The sequence below is a fragment of the Quercus robur genome, chromosome 6, assembly GCF_932294415.1.
Source record: "Quercus robur chromosome 6, dhQueRobu3.1, whole genome shotgun sequence".
NCBI classification, from domain to species: Eukaryota; Viridiplantae; Streptophyta; class Magnoliopsida; order Fagales; family Fagaceae; genus Quercus; species Quercus robur.
The window spans coordinates 15,801,744-15,806,175 of record NC_065539.1 but is presented as its reverse complement, the minus strand read 5'-3'; the positions used below and the strand labels follow the sequence as shown (position 1 = coordinate 15,806,175).

General features: G+C 34.5%; 1 long non-coding RNA gene across 1 annotated transcript; it reads left to right on the top strand.

Moving 5' to 3' along the window:
* Positions 1–655: 655 nt before the first annotated feature.
* On the top strand, positions 656–4,010 carry LOC126732975 (uncharacterized). The gene is made up of 3 exons (XR_007659585.1): positions 656–1,027; positions 1,238–2,121; positions 2,965–4,010. It is a non-coding gene; the product is annotated as an uncharacterized LOC126732975 (long non-coding RNA).
* The last annotated feature ends 422 nt before the right edge of the window (positions 4,011–4,432 follow it).

The following is a 4,432-nucleotide window of genomic DNA, read 5'->3' as shown; positions in this document are numbered from 1 at the left end:
ATTAAGGGTAGGTAACCCATTCTCCGTGTATTTATTTTTATTGCATTCTATCTCATCATATAAATCAAATGTCTTTGGTTTTATATATATTACTAGTCAATAGCTCGTGTAATGCATATATAGAAATGGTTAACAAATATGATTTTTTTTCTTTTATCTTTGTCTAAATATGAAATTTGATCATTATTGTAATTATTAATAGGCATTTATTAGTCCAAATATAAAATTTGATAATAATGATAACTATTAATAGGTATTTATTAGAATTTTCTTTGTATATTAAATTATCTATTCTACAATTTAAATGAAACATCATCTGAAAATATTCTAATGGAAGGTTTAAATATATGATAGAATTTAAAAGCAATTAAAAAATATATATTAGAATAATAACGTCTAAAATTACGAGACCTCAAAACTTACGTGTCAAAATATTATGAGGTTAATCAAAAGCCATACGTTTTCAGTTTTACATATATTATTATTCAGCAACTCGTACAATGTACACGAAAGTCTAACATAATATGGTTTTTTTTTTAATTTTTTGTCTAAATAGAAAAATTAAAAATTTTGGTAGTTATTAAGAGTCATTTATTATGATTATTTTTATATATGAAACTATAAATTATAGTATTTTTTTTTTATAAATAAGAAACCATATTTATAGTTTTAAAAATTTATTTTCTTATAATTGTGTTTCTATATGATACTATATATAAATTTACATACAGAATATAATTAAAACTCAATTAAAGTATATTAGATTTTCAATTAATACGTGCATTAGTCATACCGCTATATATAGGTATTGCTTGCTTTTGAAGCTCAGACAGAGATAAAGAGCTCAAGAGGGAGAAAACAAAAAGTTCAAAACTATAACGCGAGAAGTTTTGTGTGTCTCCCTCGTTTGCTTTACAACGACGACGATACAAAACTTTGTTTGTTTTGAATGGGACAGGAACCGACGTAGCAGGAACCATTTGCCTCACGTACCAATGGTTTCACTTTCTCTTTTCTCCGATTTCATGTAAGCTTTACGTACTCTGCTCACAAAGTACATATATTTCATTTTTATTTATGATACATATTAAAAATTTACAGTATATAGTCCAAACTGTTTTTAAGTAAATTAGAACTATTTCAAAGTAAGATAGGGTATAGATTTATTTTATTTTATTTTTGATAATGAAAAGATATGGAATTTAATCTAATGTTTTTGTCACAAAATATTCTTCAGCAATCTCAAGGTTAAACAGAGTTCGCTTACTGAGTATCGGACTGTCAAACCAAAAGGCATCTGAATCTGAAAGATGACTTCACGAGTTTTATTACTGATAAAGGAACATCACATAAAAACAGATGCAGAGAAAGAGAGTTACTCAACGAGATTCATATAAGTCTGAAAAAGCATATAACATAAATCAGCGAGCCCAACATTCTTCCATTACCTTATGATTAGGGCTACAATACTGCCGTGAGGATCAAGGGAAGAATTACCCTGGCCAGGTCAGTGCGGGGGGATAAGTAGCTCCATCAGAGTTGGCGGTTGAAGATGAAGCAGAAGTTTGGGTCAACCTCTCCTTTATTTTCTTGGTTAGCTTCCCCTTAAGATCCTCCATTGCCACCGGCTGAATCAGTAGCTCATTATAGCTGAGTTCATTAGATGGAATACTCAACCAGTTGCAGCACCTGGGGTTTCTTTCACAATCTGCTGGAGTTTCTCCCCTCGCTTCTTTTCAGCATCCAGTTGAGAAACCAGATCAGAATACTTCTTGTGCAGCTCACAAAGAACTCTCTCATGGTGTGCCTTCACTTTCCAAATTGTAGAAGCAGCATCAGGGTGGCCTAGCCTGTTCATGACTACATCAGCAGAGGGGTTACTGAAACCAGGGGAGAGGATAACAAGGGCTGTCTCAACAACACACATGCTACAAAGTTCGCTGGCCTTCTTGAAGAGACCAGATTGTTGTTTTAGAATGATACTTGCCGAGCATCTTTTCCTTGAATTATCTTTGCTGGAGTCTTTTTGCACTGCATGCTATCTTCTTTTAGTTTGCATAACTATTTGAAGAGTAGTGAGAAGCTCAAGAAATTCTTAGGAGACACACCGGGTTTTATAGGGTATGATGCCTTAACCAACTCTCAAATCTATTCAATTTTCAGATTTCTTTCTATATACTACCTCTGCGATAAGAAAATTATGAGATAATATTCTTTTTCTTGTGGAATAAAATTTCAAATGTCGTAAATTCTTAATTGGGATACTAAAACTACATTTGACTATTAGTAATTGGGACAGAAAAGGGAGTTAATTCAAAATAAGACTACCAAAGATATCTAAAGAGTTGAAAAGGGAGTTAATTCCAGAATGTAAAATACTTATTACATCAGTTCCCCCTCCCTTGGGTGCAAAACTCATTGAAAATAAGTATTAAAGGAGGTTGTAATTTGGGTAAAACTAAATTGGTAGCCAAATATGTACATCTTAATCTATGTGTGATCAAGAGTGTTATGTTATATATTTATAACATAGATTTTAATTTTTCTTCTCATTTTTAAATTGCATTTAGTTAAAAACTAAGTATATAAATATAATCATGAAACGTTGTGGAATGATATGGTCTTGCTTGATTAGTTTCACAATATTGAAACAATTCACTTCATGTTTCTACTTTATCAATAAAACACACAAGGTACTCCAACTCATAGTATGGGGTATTGGTTTTAGTTAGAGAGGTGTCCTCGACGCAGAAATTAGGAATTCATTTCGATGTTGCATATATGATTGAAATGATGACAAAAGGTTTGCCTTGGAATTGGTAATTTCATGCATAACCCCTCTTGTTAATATTTCTGTTCGCTTTTAGCATTTCTGAAGCAATAATGCGAATAAACTATTAAGAAAGGCAGTTATATGAGTAACATTTTAATTTTATTTCTCTTTGTTTTCTGTGGTGCTATCAGATTGATAGGGGGATACTTGTAATCTTTGAGTGTAAGATTCTCCATTAAACTTGAAACTCTTGGCATTGTCTTAAATAGGCGAGTTCTTCTGTCCCCCACCAAATGTGTCCAAATCCATCATCATGATGATTGTAAGGGTACAAGTATAACATAATAAAAAAACAATTTTTGTCCTCTTGCTGCTCTTCAAATAGTTTTGTCGAGTGCAAGAAGAGAGCAATGGGCACAAAACGACTCAAGAAAAGATGATTCAAGGAGATGATGCTCTGCCATTTTTGTTCTCAAAATGATGATCTGGCCTCTTTAAGAAGGCCAACTAATTTTGTACCTTGTGTGCTGTTGAGACTGCCCTTGTCATCTTCTTCCCTGATGGCAAGGCCTTCTTTGGTCACCCCTCTGTTGATTTAGTAATGAAAAGGCTTGGCCACTTAGATGCCTCTACAATTCAGGAAACTAAGGCTCGCCAGGATAGAGTTCTTTGTGACTTGAACAAGAAGTATTCTGATTTGGTTGCTCAATTGGATGCTGAAAAGAAGCAAGGGGAGAAACTCAAGCAGATTATGAAGGAAATATAGGGGTGCTGCAACTAGTTCAGAAGTCCATCTAATGAACTCAACTATAAAGAGCTGCTCATTATTCAGCAGGTGGCAATGGAGGATCTTAAGGGGAAACTAACCAAGGAAAAAGAGGAGAGGTTGGCTGAGACTTATGCTTCATCTGCAGCCATCAACTCTGTTGGAGATACTAATCCCCCAGGTGCTCACTTGGGGATAGTTCTTTTGATCCCCATGGCAGTATTGTAGGCTGTTATGAATTGTATGATGGAAGAGAGTTTGGCTTGGCTGTTTTATGTTATAGGCTTTTCAGATTTATTAATATCGTCAAGTCACTCTCTTTCTCTTCATCTGTTTTATGTGATGTTCCTTTTCCAATAATAATACTCATGATGAAGTAATTTTTTTTAGAAGCTTTTCTGTAACTGTCAGATACTCAGTATCGTTACTCTCTTTTAACCTTGGTGATGGCTGAAGAATATCTCATTAAAAATAAAAGGATCCTTGTTATGGAAGCATTTGGCAATGACATTATGCTATGATTGCATTTTGTAAGGTTGAATTTAATCAACCATCTTGTTGGCTTTATTCCGTATCAAATTTGCTTGTATTTCAGCATTTAGTAACCCTGTATTTAGGTGGGTTTTGTTGTAGGGGTAGTGAGTGAGATAGAGTGTTTATTGCTCAAGAGTGTGCAAGAAAACAGAGACTCGCGGCTTGATCTCGCAGGTAACTCACGGCTGCAAGCCGCCAGTTGCAGCACACATGCCAAGTATGCCAGAAGGTGAACAGTCATTCTAGCTAGAGCACTACAAGACAAAACAGGACAACTGGCCATACAGTTATCTCGTGACTGGATCTCGCGACTCAGTCAAGTCGCGAGGCCAAGCCGCGAGCCACCCCTGTTTTGAAAA